The 15,510-nt window shown below is 48.8% G+C and overlaps 1 protein-coding gene across 1 annotated transcript in view; it reads left to right on the forward strand.

Moving 5' to 3' along the window:
• The window catches only part of LOC126183471 (protein dispatched), a 188,944-nt gene that overhangs the window by 119,037 nt on the left and 54,397 nt on the right, over positions 1–15,510 (forward strand). The gene's annotated exons all lie outside the window — the stretch shown is intronic.

The following is a 15,510-nucleotide window of genomic DNA, read 5'->3' on the forward strand; positions in this document are numbered from 1 at the left end:
CCACCTCCTTCCCCCCCGCTGCGTTAATTGTCATGGAGTACATGCTGCTGCTTCTTGTTCTTGTCCCGTCTATCAAGACGAGCGGGCTGTTCAGGAGATAAGAGTGAAGGAGAAGGTACCTTTTCCTGTTGCCCGGAAACTGTTGGCGAGCCGTAAACCGAATGTCCCTTCCTCTGGAAGCTACAGCACCGTGTTAACCTCTCCCCGTCCCACAAAAAATGTGGCTACGCAAACTTGTGACTTACAGTTCAGTTCAATGGTGGCAGAGTCGCCTCGTCTTCAAGCTGATATTGCTCCTCCCGCTTCCCGGTCAGTAGATTCTGCTACCCGTTCTTCGCCCTCACTGGCGAAGATGGTTGTAACACAGCCAGCGAACCATCAATTCAAAAAGGATTATTCCCGGGAAGATTTTTTGCGTACCTCAAGTTCGCAGCCATCTGGCTCTTCTGCCAATCGTCAAAAGCCAAAACAATCATCCAAAGGCAAACAGTCTTCCCTCTCTCTGACTCGCCGGCCCTCTTCGACTCGTCGGTCCTTTTCAACTGACCGACACCGGGGAAGCTCCGTTGATCCCACTGAGTTGATAGATGAAGATCCTCCACCTGTGGATTCCTGTGGCCGTCCTCCCTTGACAGCTCGTCCTAAATTTTATGGCCCTTTTACAATGGAATATCTGTTGCCTTCGGTCTAATAGGGTGGATCTCCAGCTGCTCCTGCAATCGTAATGTCCGCTCGTCGTCTGTCTCCAAGAAACCAAGCTTTGTCCTCAAGACCATTTTGCTCTCCCTCATTTTACTTTGCTCCAGATGGACCTTCCGCTTAGGGTGGGGATTCCTGCTCATGGTGGGGTCATGCTGCTTCTACGAGATGATGTTTGTCATCGTCCTGTCCCCTTGCACACACACCTGCAAGCAGTTGTTTTCCATCCCGAATTAACCTCTTCCCTCTGCACAATTTATATCCCTTCATCTTCTGCTGTCATTAGGGCGGACCTGATGCACCTTGTTGCTCAGCTTCCTCCACCCTTTCTGCTCCTCGGTGACACCAATGCCCATCATCCTCTTTGGGGCTTGCCTGTTGCCTGCCCGAGAGGTTCTCTTTTGGTGGATCTTCTTAATCATCTCAATCTTGTGTGTTTCAACACCGGTGAAGCCACATTTCTCTCTGATTCCATGCACGCTTATTCTCACTTAGACCTCTCGATCTGCTCTGCCCAGCTCGCTCGACGTCTCGAGTGGTGTGCTCTTTCCGATACTTACTCAAGTGACCACTTCCCTTGTGTGACTCGCCTGTACAGTCATACCCCACCATAGCGGCCCGCTCATTGGAAATTCTCTCACTGACTGGAGGCTATATTCCTCCTTGGCAATCTTTGATGACAGGCCGTTTCCCAGCTGTAATGATCAGATCGAGCACCTCGTGGATGTTATTCTCTCGGCTGCCGAATCCTCTATCCCTTGTACTACCACTTCTTCATCCCGTCAGGTCCCGGTCCCAGTCCCTTGGTGGACTGTGGAGTGCAGCAATGCTATTTGTGTCCGACGATGTGCGCTTCGTGTCTTTCACCGTCATCCTAGGTTAATGAACAGCATCCGCTACAAACAACTACGTGTGCAGTGCCGCTGCACTATTAAGGAAAGCAAGAAAGCATGCTGGGTTTCCTTCATCAGCTCGTTCAACAGTTTTACTCCATCCTCTCTCGTTTGAGGTGGCCTGCATCGGCTTTCTGGGACTACCGCCCACTCCCCGGTCCCTGGTCTGACTGTGGCTGGAAACGTCATAGTCGACCTTGTAGATGTTTCCAACGCTTTGGGTCAGTACTTTGAGGTGGTTTCAAGCTCCACCCACTACCATCCTGCCTTCCTTCCTCAGAAACAGGCGGAGGCGGCTCATGCAATCTCTTTTCTCACATTGAATCACGAATGCTACAATACTCCTTTTACTATGAGGGAATTCGAACGTGCTCTCTCCTCATCCAGGTCTTCTGTTCCTGGGCCCGATACTATCCACGTCCTTATGCTGCAGAATCTTCCTCCTGCGGGAAAACGCTTTCTCCTCGATACCCACAACCGTATTTTGACTGACAGTGTATTTCCCACACTTTGGCGTGAAACTATTATTGTTCCCCTACCTAAGCCTGGTAAAGATAAATCCCTTCTTCCCAGCTTTCGTCCAATTTCCCTTACCAGCAGCGTTTGTAAGGTGATGGAACACATGATCAATGGTCGATTGGTGTGGTGGCTGGAGTTACACCATCTTCTCACTAATGCTCAGTGTGGGTTCCGAAAGCACTGCTCGGTGGTTGATTATCTCGTCACCCTGTTGACATTCATCATGAATAATTTTCTGCAGAAGCGACTAACAGTGGCCATTTTCTTTGATTTGGAGAAAGCATATGATACCTGTTGGCGGACAGGCATTCTACATACTATGCGCACATGGGCCCTTTGTGGTCATCTTCCCACTTTCATCCGGGAATTTTTAACAGGATCAAGTTTTCTGGGTACATGTGGGTTCCTCCTTATCCCACACCTTTTCACAGGACAACGAGGTGCCTCAGGGCTCCGTACTGAGTGTTGTCCTCCTCGCCATAGCCATCATATGGACTGCCTTCCAGCTGGCATTTCCGGTTCTCTTTTCGTTGACGACTTTGCTATTTATTGCAGCTCACAGCAGATGTGTCTCCTGCAATGCTGTCTTTAGCGTTGTCTGGACCATCTCTATGCTTGGAGTGTCCCAAATGGCTCCCGCTTTTCTGCTACAAAATCCGTTGGCGTCAACTTCTGGCGGTACAAGGCATTTCTTCCAACGTCCTTGCGACTGGGCCAAAATTGCTCTCCTGTTCGTGGATCCAACAAAGTTCTTAGGGCTTACATTCGATAGGAAACTCAGTTGGTCTCACCACGTGTCCTACCTGGCTGCATGCTGCACCTGGTCCCTAAATGTCCTTTGTGTATTGAATGGTACCTCTTGGGGAGCTGACCGGACTGTCATCCTCCACCTCTATCGATCTCTTGTCTGCTCCAAGTTGGATTATGCGTGCATTGTCTACTCCTCTGCACGGCCATCTATCTTATGCCATCTAAATAAAATACACCATTTTGAGATCCGTCTCGCCACTGGTGCCTTCCGTACTAGCTCTGTCGAGAGTCTCTACGCAGAAGCCGGTGAATTACCACTGTCATACCGGCGTGACATCCTACTCAGTAGGTATGCATGTCGACTTTCTTCCAAGCCAGGCCATCCATCTTTGACCCTTTTTTTGATGACATTCTTGACCGCCAGTACGAAATGTACGTTTCTTCTCTGCGGTCTCCCGGCGTCCGCTTTCATTACTTGCTTCAGCAGCTGCTGTTCACACTTCCTGCCACTTTCCGAATGGGGGAGAGCCCTTCACTTCCTTGGCTTCAGACACAGCTTTGTGTTCGTTTTGACCTCAGCTCGTTCCCGAAAGATTCGACTCACGAGCTGACCTATCGCTGCAACTTTCTCAAACTTCGCTCATGAGCTTTTTGCCCTGTATCAGACTGTTCACTATGTTCGGAGGCTTCAGCTCACTCGCTGCGTGATGTGCCCTGACTCCCTCAGTGCCCTTCAGAGTCTAGATGATCTAGATGATCAGTCCATCCCATCGTTCGACAGATCCAGGACTGCCTCCATTTGTTCCCGAGTGGGGGAGCCCAAGTGATGTTCATGTGGGTTCCTGGCCATGTTGGTGTGCCTGGGAATGATGCTGCTGGTGCTGCATTCAAGGCTGCAGTCAATCTCGGTCGGCCCGCCTCTTAGTCTGTTCCCTCACAAGATATTTGTACTTTTCTCTATCGGCGTATCACGTCACTTTGGCATGACCTTGGTGCTCCCTTCATGGGAACAAACTCAGAGAAGTCAAACCTCTCCCAACAGCCTGGCCGACTTCCTTCTGGCTGTCTCGCCGTGAGGAAGGTAATATTAGGTTGGTTGCGAATAGGGCACTGCCGCTTTAGTCACTGCCACTTGCTGAATGGCGACCCTGCACCCAGCTGTCCTTTCTGTAGCCAGCCATTAACGGCCAGACATTTCCTGATCCTCTGCCCCTATTTTAGCCACTTGCGTGTCAGGGTTGGGCTGCCGCCTGCTTTGCTGGACATTTTAGCGGATGACGTGTGAGCCGTGGCTTGCAGTAATATGACAAAAGAGATTTGATTTCTACCTGGAGGGTGCAGTGTCTTGTCGACGTCTTTTAGATACTCTTCCGTAACATCTTGATTATTTTAGAATTGTTTAATGGACCTCACAATGGTTTTTTACCCTTGCGGTTCCAGCATTTTATGGTCCTATCTGGGCGCCTATGACCTTAGATGTTGTGCATCCTAAAACCCCACAACACAAGACTGGCCTTCAACAGGTCAGCCCCCCTGTGGGTTCGGGGCTTAGAATAGGCCCGCGGTATTCCTGCCTGTCGTAAGAGGCGACTACAAGGAGTCTCACATGTTTCGGCCTTATGTGATGGTCCCCTCTCGGGTTTGACCTCCATCTTTCTAAATTATTCCGAAGAGCGAGCCAATTGCGGAAGGGCGCCTTACATGGTGCACTGTATCCGTCGTGCAATTAGACCTTTAGCCGGCTTTCTCGTCGTTGCAATGGTGTCCCGCTCGTTTTCGATCTCTTGGGCGAGGATACGTCCCTGGGTGCGATTACCACGCTGCACTATGCAGTGTTTCTTTTAACTGCGACGACGACCTTGGACATTTTTGCACCTAAGATCCAGCACGGTAGCCAGTCCGTTGTGGTGGGGCCGCCATGTACCCTGTTGGTTGTAGCCCCCTGACAACGCAGGGATCACTCTACTGATGCCTGCGCCATTAACTCCCCACGTATGCCAAGGAGTAGATGCCTATCCTCCTGGGGTATCGGGACTCCCGGCAACGGCCATCCTGCCAGGTGGCCTTTGCTGTGGCTGGGTGGTGCCCGTGGGGAGGGCCCTTGGTCGGAGTAGGTGGCATCAGGGCTGATGACCCACAATGAAGCGTGGTACATCATCTCTCGCTGGCGGCCAGCCGCCAGCAGTCTCTAAGCGTTCTCGGGCTCAATTTAATGCTCAGAAGTACGATCCGAAAACGTTCCCCTCCCTTGGGAAGAGCGTAAGTCTCAGGATGGAAGTAACAGTTATTCGCCCCGATTCTTAGTTTGCACGAGAGCTGATGGGGAGTCTTTTCTCCCCACAAAGCCTCAGTTCTTTGTCGAGCATATAGAGGACAAGTTTGGGGAGGTGAAGGGCTTGTCTAAAATGCGCTATGGGTCAGTACTGATACAAATGGCATCCTCCGCCAAGTCACGCAGGTTACTTGCTTGTGACAAGTTGGGGGATGTTAACGTTACTATTACACCACATAAGAGTTTAAATATGGTCCAGGGTGTTATTTTCCATAGGGACCTCCTTTTGCAGTCTGACGACGAGCTGCGCGCCAACTTAGAACGTAGAGTTGTTCATTTCGTCCGGCGTGTTCATCAGGGTCCGAGGGACAATCAGGTTGCTACCGATGCCTTCGTCTTGGCCTTCGAGGGTGATACGTTACCGGAAAAGGTCAAGGTGATGGTCTACCGATGTGACGTCAAGCCCTATATCCCTCCCCCGATGCGGTGCTTCAAGTGCTGGAAGTTCGGCCATATGTCTTCCCGCTGCACTTCCAGCCTCACATGTCGAGATTGCGGACGCCCATCTCATCCCGATACTCCATGTGCCCCGCCTCCCATCTGCGTCAACTGCGGGGAGCACCATTCACCTTGCTCGCCAGACTGCAGAATATTCCAGAAAGAGCGCAAAATCATGGAATATAAGACCCTGGACCGACTGACTTATACTGAGGCCAAAAGGAAATACGACCGATTACATCCAGTGAGAATGACATCTTCCTACGCCGCTGCTACAACACCTGTGCTCGCCCCATCAGTTTTGCGACTTCTGGCCGGATTGACGAGTGGTACAACTCCTCCTGCCCCCTTGCCAGTGGGGGGGCTCTACCCACCGGGTTGCTCCTGTGCCACCTACCTCAGGAGCAACACCATCCCCCCCATCGGGGACGTCGTGCCCGCTTCTAAGCCGGAGAAGTGTCCAACTTCTTCGGCTTCTCACACTCGCAAGGGGTCCCTTGGGTCCCTCCCTTCCCAGGTTTCCACCAGCGGGAAAGCTGACGACCGACAGTGGCGTAAGTGCCCAGAATCAGCTGGTCGAAGGGCTTCACGATCCTCCTCAGTCCCGGAGACTGAATCGGTGAAGCCTTCCCAGCCAGTTAAACCCAAGGAGCAGCGTGAGAAATCAAAGAAGAAGAGCTCTAAGCCCAAGGAACTCGCGGTGGCAGCCACCCCACCACAACCTTCCAGCTCTGCGTCTGTGGACGAGGTGGAGATTCTGGCTTCCGCTGAGGACTTCGATCTCGCCGGTCCCTCAGACGCCATGAATAGCACTAGCACCGGTGCTCAATCGGAGGCAGCAGGTGACCCAGCGGCGTAATCTGTCTTCCCAGTCCCGTCACGCCTTTCTCAGCCATGGACAAAACCATCCTCCAGTGGAACTGCAGCGGTTTCTTCCACCATCTAGCTGAGCTCCGCCAACTTATCAGCCTTCACCCTTTCCTCTGCATTGCTCTGCAGGAAACTTGGTTTCCAGCAATGCGCACCCCCGCCCTCCGTGGCTATCGGGGTTATTATAAGAACCGAGCAGCTTATGAAAGGGTGTCTGGTGGCGTCTGCATCTATGTCCTTAACTCTCTTCACAGCGAGTCTGTCCCTCTACAAACAGCTTTAGAGGCTGTCGCTGTTAGGGTGTGGACGCCGCAGGCTATTACCGTCTGCAGTCTTTACCTTCCACCGGAGGGTGATGTCGCGCAGCATGTCCTGGCTGCGCTGATAGCCCAATTGCCACCACCTTTCTTGTTACTGGGCGACTTTAATGCCCATAACCCTCTGTGGTGTGAGTCAGTGGCAACAGGTCGAGGCGCCACCGTTGAGCATTTATTGTCGCAGCTCGATCTCTCGATTTTGAATGATGGTGCCTTCACACACTTCAGTGTGGCGCACGGCACATACTCCGCCATTGACCTTTCAATCTGTAGCCCTAGCCTCTTACCGTCTGTCCAATGGAGTGTGCATGATGACCTGTGTGGTAGTGACCACTTTCCGATCTTTCTGTCACTACCACAGTGTCACTCTTCTGGGCGCCCTAGCAGATGGGCTATGAATAAGGCTGACTGGGACTTGTTCTCCTCCACTGCCGCTATTGAGCCTTTCTCAAATGTCATTCATGCGGTGGTTACATCGGTCACCACCTGCATCGTTACTGCCGCCGAATCTGCCATTCCCCGTTCTTCTGGGTCCCCTCGGCGGAGGGCTGTGCCTTAGTGGTCGCCTGAGATCGCTGAAGCGATTAAAGATCGCCGGCGGGTGCTCCAGCGTCACAAGCGACATCCCTCCATAGACCACCTTATCGCCTTCAAACGGCTGCGTGCGCGGGCCCGCCTCCTTATCCGACAAGGCAAGAAGGAGTGCTGGGAGCGGTATGTGTCCACCATTGTCCTCCATGTCACTCCATCGCAGGTCTGGGCCAAGATTCGACGCGTCTACGGCTATCGGACCCCTGCCAGCGTCCCTGCGCTCTCACTGAATGGAGCAGTTTGTACTGACTCTGATGTCATTGCAAACCGCTTAGCAGAGCATTTTGCTATGAGTTCCGCTTCTGCGAATTACCCCCAGGCCTTCCGCTCCATTAAAGAGCGGATGGAACGTCGGAGTCTTTCTTTTCGCACCCACAATTCTGAATCCTACAATGCTCCATTCAGTGAGTGGGAATTTCACAGTGCCCTTGCCGCTTGCCCTGATACCGCTCCCGGGCCCGATCGCATCCACTGTCAGATGCTGAAACACCTTTCAGTGGACTGCAAGCGACGCCTCCTCGACCTTTACAACCGTCTCTGGGTCGAGGGTGAGTTTCCGTCGCAATGGCGGGAAAGCATTGTCATCCCAGTTTTGAAACCGGGCAAGAGCCCTTTGGAGGTGGACAGCTACCACCCCATTAGCCTCACCAACGTTCTTTGTAAGCTTCTCAAACGGATGGTGAGCCGGCGCTTGAATTGGGTACTGGAGTCTCGGGGCCTTCTGGCTCCGTCTCAGGGTGGGTTCCAGAAAGGCCGCTCCGCCGCCAACAATCTGGTGAGCCTGGAGTCAGCCATCCGTACTGCCTTTGCCCGCCGTCAGCACCTGGTCGCTGTCTTTTTCGACATGCGGAAGGCGTACGATACGACATGGCGTCATCACATCCTTTCTACGCTTCATGGATGGGGTCTTCGGGGCCCTCTGCCGATCTTTATCAGAAATTTTCTGTCGTATCGTACCTTCCGCGTGCAAGTCGCAGCCTCATATAGTTCCAGCCACGTCCAGGAGAACGGTGTGCCACAGGGTTCTGTTTTAAGTGTCTGCCTGTTTTTAATAGCCATTAACGGGCTCGCTGCGGCCGTGGGAAATTCTGTCTCTGCTTCCCTGTATGCTGACGACTTCTGTCTTTATTACAGCTCTACTGGTATTGCAGCTGTTGAACGTCAGCTACAGGGTGCTATCCGCAAGGCGCAGTCTTGGGCTGTAGCTCCTGGGTTCCAGTTTTCGGCAGCCAAGACCTGCGTTATGCATTTCTGCCGGCGACGCACTGTCCACCCGGAGCTGCGGCTTTATCTTGCCGGCGAACTTCTTTCAGTAGTGGCATCACACAGGTTTTTGGGGGTGGTTTTCGATGCCCGGTTGACTTGGCTGCCTCATATCTGGCAGCTTAAACGGGCGTGTTGGCGACATCTAAACGCTCAGAGATGCTTGAGCCACACCTGCTGGGGCGCCGACCGATCTACCCTGTTGCGGCTCTACCAGGCGTTAATCCACTCCCGTCTGGATTATGGGAGCCTGGCTTATGGCTCAGCACCCCCTCTGCGTTGCGGGTGCTGGACCCAATACTACACAGCGGGATCCGACTTGCCACTAGTGCCTTCCGCACCAGCCCTGTGGGCAGCATCCTTGTTGAGGCATGTGTCCCTCCACTGCGGTTACGACGCCAACAATTACTGGCTGCTTATGCTGCCCATGTTTTTAGCTTGCCCGGGCATCCAAATTACCGTGTCCTGTTCCCGCAGTCTGTCGTCCATCTGCCAGACCGTCGGCCCCGGTCGTGTTGTCCGATCGCCGTACGCGTCAAGGAGCTTCTCTGCGGGCTTGGGTTTTTCCCTGTTCCACCTCCTTTCCGGGCACCTCTGCGTACACCCCCGTGGTGTGTTCCTCGCCCTTGCCTTCGGCTCGACTTGGCACAGGGCTCGAAGGACTCAGTCCCTCCAGAGGCCTTCCGCCGCCGCTTTTATTCCATCCTGGCCACGTATCAGGGCTCTGGAATTGTTTACACCGCCGGTTCGATGGTTGCTGGTCGTGTCAGGTATGCGCTAACTCTAGGGGACCATTTCGAACAATGGTCCTTGGCGGCTGGCTGCAGCGTTTACAATGCTGAGCTGGTCGCCATCTTTCGAGCCCTAGAGTATATCCGCTCCTGCTCAGGTGAGTCCTTCGTTATCTGTAGCGATTCCCTGAGTGGTTTACGAGCTCTCGACCAGTGTTTTCCTCGTTCTCATCTGGTGATGGCTATCCATGAGTCCCTGCATACTCTTGCGCGTTGCGGCCGCTCTGTGGTCTTTGTGTGGACCCCCGGTCACGTTGGTATCCCGGGCAATGAACATGTTGACCGCCTGGCCAAACAGGCCACCAGTGAACCCACCCTGGACATTGGCCTCCCGGAGACTGATTTGCGGGCAGTCTTCCGCCGCGAAGTTCTCTCACTTTGGGACACTGAATGGTGCAATCTGCCCACGCCAAACAAACTCCGGTCTCTCAAGGCGACGACGCATGTGTGGCAGTCATCCATGCGAGCCACTCGCAGAGATTCAGTTGTTCTTTGTCGGCTCCGCATTGGCCACACCCGACTGTCTCACAGTTATTTATTGCGTCGTGAGGACCCGCCTCTCTGTCGCTGTGGGGCGGTTTGGACAGTGGTGCTCATTTTATTAACTTGTCCGCTTTTAACTGTGCTCAGGCAGACATTTGCGCTGCCTGATACGCTTCCTGCCCTTTTACTATATGACTCTGCCATGGCGGACTTAGTTTTGCGTTTTATTTGGGCAGGGGGTTTTTATCGTTTAATCTGAGTGTTCATGTTTTTTAGTGTTGATTCTGGCTTTTAGCCTCTGATTTTAACCTGAGTTTTTAATGTGTTCTTGGTGGTTGGCTTTTCCTCTTTTTTTTCTCTATGGTCGGCCAACCACCGTCACTCTCTGTGTGTTTTAATTTGTTTTCTCTTTGGGCGGTTTTAATTTCTTTGGAAAAAGGGACCGATGACCATCGCAGTCTGGTCCCTTTACTCCCGCAAATCAACCAACCAACCAACAGGTCAGAGCGTGGAATGTCAGATCTCTTAATCGGACAGGTAGGTTAGAAAATTAAAAAAGGGAAATGCATAGCTTAAAGTTAGATATAGTAGGAATTCGTGCAGTTCGATGGCAGGAGGAACAAGACTTCTGGTCAGGTAAGTACAGGGCTATAAATACAAAATCAAATAGGGGTAATGCAGGAGTAGGTTTAATAATGAATAAAAAAAAAATAGGATCGCGGGTAAGCTGCTATGAACAGCGTAGTGAACGCATTATTGTAGCCAAGATAGACATGAAGCCCGCACTTCCACAGTAGTACAAATTTATATGCCAACTACCTCTGCAAATGACAAAGTGATTGAAGAAATGTATGATGACATAAAAGAAATTATTCAGATAGTGAAGGGAAACGGAAATTTAATAGTCATGGGAGACAGGAATTCGATAGTAGAAAAAGGAAGAGAAGGAAAAGTAGTAGGTGAATATGGAATGATGGTCAGGAATGAAAGAGGAAGCTGCCTGGTAGAATTTTGCACAGAACATAACTTAATCATAGCTGACATTTGGTTTAAGAATCATGGAAGTAGGTTGTATACGTGGAAGAGGTCTGGAGACACTAGAAGGTTTCAGATAAGTTATATAATACTAAGACACAGATTTAGGAACCAGGTTTTAAATTGTAAGACATTTCCAAGGACAGATGTGGACCCTGACCACAATCTATTGGTTATGAAGTGTAGATTAAAACTGAAGAAACTGCAAAAAGGTGGGAATTTAAGGAGATGGGACCTGGATAAACTGAAAGAACCAGAGGTTGTAAAGAGTTTGAGAGAGAGCATTAGGGAACGATTGACAAGAATAGGGGAAAGAAATACAGTATAGGAAAAATGGGTAGCTTTGAGAGATGAAATAATGAAGGCATCAGAGGATCAAGTAGGTAAAAAGATGAGGGCTAGTACAAATCCTTGGGTAACGGAAGACATACTGAATTTAATTGATGAAAGGAGAAAATACAAAAATGCAATAAATGAAGGAGACACAAAGGAATGCAAACATCTCAAAGATGAGATTGACAGGAAGGGCAAAATGGCTAAGCAGGGGTGGCTAGACGACAAATGTAAGGATGTAGAGGCATATATCGCTAGGGGTAAGATAGATACTGCCTATAGGAAAATTAAAGAGACCTTTTGAGAAAAGAGAACCACCTGTATGAATATCAAGAGCTCAAATGGAAAACCAGTTTTAAGCAAAGAAGGGAAAGCAGAAAGGCGGAAGGAGTATATGGAAGGTCTATACAAGGGCGATGTACGTGAGGGCAATATTACGAAAACGTAAGAGGATGTAGATGAAGATGAAATGGGAGATACGAAACTGCGTGAAGAGTTTGACAGAGCACTGAAAGACCTATGTCGAAACAAGGCCCCGGGAGTAGACAACATCCCATTAGAACTACTGATAGCCTTGGGAGCCAACCATGATAAAACTCTACCATCTGGTGCGCAAGGTGTATGAGACAGGCGAAATACCCCCAGACTTCAAGAAGAATATAAGAATTCCGATCCCAAAGAAAGCAGGTGCTGACAGGTGTGGAAGTTACCGAACTATCAATGTAATGAGTCACAGTTGCAAAATACTGAAACAAATTCTTTAATACTGTCTTTCAAATTCTGATGGTGGCAGTGGTGAAATACAAAGAGCGAAGGGCTATTTACAATTTGTACAGAAACCAGACAGCAGTTACAAGAGTTGAGGGGCATGAAAGGGAATCAGCGGTTGGGAAGGGAGTGAGACGGGGTTGTAGCCTATCCCCGATGTTATTCAATCTGTATATTGAGCAAACAGTGAAGGAAACAAAAGAAAAATTTGGAGTAGGAAGTAAAATCCATGGGGAAGAAATAAAAAATTTGAGGTTTGCCGCTGACATTGTAATTCTGTCAGAGACAGCAAGGCACCTGGAAGAGCAGTTGAACAGACTGGGCAGTGTCTTGAAAGGAGGATATAAGATGAACATCAACAAAAACAAAATGAGGCTAATGGAATGTAATCACATTAAACCAGGTGATTCTGAGGGAACTGAATTGAAAAATGGGACATTTAAGGTGGAGGATGAGTTTCACAATTTGGGTTCAAAAATGGCTCTGAGCACTATGGGACTTAACTTCTGAGGTCATCAGTCCCCTAGAACTTAGAATTACATAAACCTAACTAACCTAAGAACATCACACACATCCATGCCTGAGGCAGGATTCGAACCTGTGACCGTAGCGGTCGCCCGGTTCCAGACTGTAGTGCCTAGAACTGCTAGGCCACATCGGCCGGCCCGCTATTTGGGGAGCAGGATAGCTGCTGATGGTTGAAGTAGAGAGTATATAAAATGCAGACCGCCAATGGCAAGGAAGGCATTTCTGCAGAAGAGAAATTTGTTAACATCAAGTATAGATTTAAGTGTAGGGAAGTCTTTTATGAAAGTATTTGTATGGCGTGTAGCCATGTATGGAAGTGAAACATGGACAGTAAATAGTTTAGACAAGAAGAGAATAGAAGCTCTCAAAATGTGGTGCTACAGACGAATGTTTGACGATTAGATGTGTAGATCATGTAGCTGAAGGGGAGGTACTGAATAGAATTTGGGTGAAGAGGAATTTGTGGCACAACTTGACTAGAAGAAGGGATCAGTTGGTAGGAAATATTCTGAGGCATCAAGGGATCACCAATTTAGTATTGGAGGGAAGTGTGGAGGGTAAAAATCATAGAGGGAGACCAAGGGATGAATACACTAAGCAGATTCAAAAGGATGTAGGTTGCAGTAGTTACTCAGAGACGAAGAAGCTTGCTCAGTATAGAGTAGCATGGAGAGCTGAAACAACAACAGCAACAAGAAGTCAATGCAATCAAAAGATATGGCCATTTATGTGTCATCATTTGCTCATCCAAGCTCTCTCTTCTCTATTTGAATGTTGAGTTGCTGTGGTCTCCAGTCCAAAAACTGGTTAGATGCAGCTCTCTACACTAGCCTACCCTGTCCCAGCCTCCTCAACTCTTTGTAACTTCTTCAAACTTAAACCACTTGCTGCAGTCGAGCCTTGGTCTCTCTCAATTTTTACCCCCCCCCCCCCCCCCCTATCCCCACCCCCTCCACAACTCTGCCCCCGCTTCCACTTCCCTCCATTACCAAATTGATATTTGTCTAATGCCTCAATTTTTCTGATGCCTCAGAATATTTCCTATCAAGTGATCTCTTCATTTAGTCAGGTTGTGCCACTTCTTTTCTCCCAATCTGATTCTGCAGCTCTTCTTTAATTGCCTGGTCTACCTGTCTAACTTTCAGAATTCATCTGTAGCACTACATTTCAAAAGCAAACTATTGTATTCTTGTCTGGATTGTACGTCCCATGTTTTACTTCCATACAAAACTACACTCCAAACAGACACCTTCAGAAAAGGCTCAACAAATAAATTTATATCAACTGTTAAAATAACTCACATTTAAAGAAATGCTTTTATTGCTAATGCCGGTCCATTCTGTATCCTCCTTACTTCAATCATTGTCAGTCATTTTGTTGCCCAAATAGTCTCTGTCTACAAACATACTCCGCAAACCACTGTGAAGTGCATGGCAGAGGGTACATTCCATTGTACCAATTGTTAGGGCTTTGTCTCATTCCATTCACTTGGGTAGCATGGGAGGAATAATTGTCCTGACAATCCCTACAGAAGCATTATGCCATTGGTAACATTATTCTTTCTTCCTTGATATGTAACCCTGTATCTCCTTGGATGAGCACATGATGACATTAGCTCTTGCTGAAAATAGTAGTTGATGGGCTGGTAGAGGGAAAGAGTTGCAGGGGCAGCCTAGATATGCATACATAAGGCAGATTGTCAGTGTTTTGCTGAAATGGAGAGGATGGCTGGCAAATGACAGAAATGGAGAGCTGCATCAAAGCAACCTTTTTTTCGGGGGGGGGGGGGGGGGGGGGGAGGAGTACTGCCAGCTGATACACCAAACTCGTCCTAAAACAAAGATGTTCTAAACTTCAAAAGGCTATCACATGATGGAACCATCAGAAAAACTAGTTTGTAGCCATCACAATGAGAACTGTAGACAGTGACAAGGTCAAAAGCAGCTATCCTGAAATGGGAATACCCAGTACCATTTAACTTGGGCAACTGTGGTGTGGTCCAGATAATTCAACACATGTAATCTTGCAGTGCTTTGGCGCACATTGTGCAGCCTCGAGGACCTCATGACAGCATCTCCTGTTGTAGTGGGTGTCACTTGCTTCTGTATAACCAACTTAATTAATTTGTTTTGGTTTATTCATAGTTACTTGCCAATTTTCTGTTATTTGCTGTAAGTGTTATAAATACTACAACTGTATTTATCCATTCTGTTCCTGTAGCTTCTTTTTCTTTTAATTTGTAATCTAATACATCTGACATGTTTGAACAAAAATCTGTCATCGCTTAAAAGTATATTTATTGTCAGTGATTAACCAGTCATCTCCTTCCTGAGAGTATGTAGAGACTTTTTCAGTGTAACATGGAGTCATAGATACTATTTGGTCTGGAGGAATTGTTATAATATCACATTGCAATTAAAGTTGCCAAGCTATAGCAACCGTGTAGCACGGTTATCAGTGAAACACATACCACAGAACAAGGTAAACTGAAGCATAGCTGACTAACTCAGTGTCTTAAGTGATTCATAAATATGGGGACTTGTTCCATGAAAAGAAATAAAGTTCTTATCTGTTTGCTTCAGACTGTTTGAAAAAATAAGTTTGTAAAACTAGGTAATCTGGATAGTTTCAATGGTCTTTTCATGTGTTTGGCAGACTACTTTTGAAAATTCTTTCTTCTTTTCTTTTCAATCCTCTCCTTGCACATTCACATACACTGATGAGCCAAAATATTATGCCCAACTGTTTAATAGCATGTCGGCCCACTTCTGGAACTCAATACAGCAGTTATTCTGCAAGACATGGATTTGACAAGTCCTTGGTAGATTTCCAGAGGTACGTGGCACCAAATGTCTACACAAAATTCACACAATTCCTGTAAATGACAGGCTGTTGGTGTA

The sequence above is a fragment of the Schistocerca cancellata genome, chromosome 4 (genome assembly GCF_023864275.1).
Source record: "Schistocerca cancellata isolate TAMUIC-IGC-003103 chromosome 4, iqSchCanc2.1, whole genome shotgun sequence".
NCBI classification, from domain to species: domain Eukaryota; kingdom Metazoa; phylum Arthropoda; class Insecta; order Orthoptera; family Acrididae; genus Schistocerca; species Schistocerca cancellata.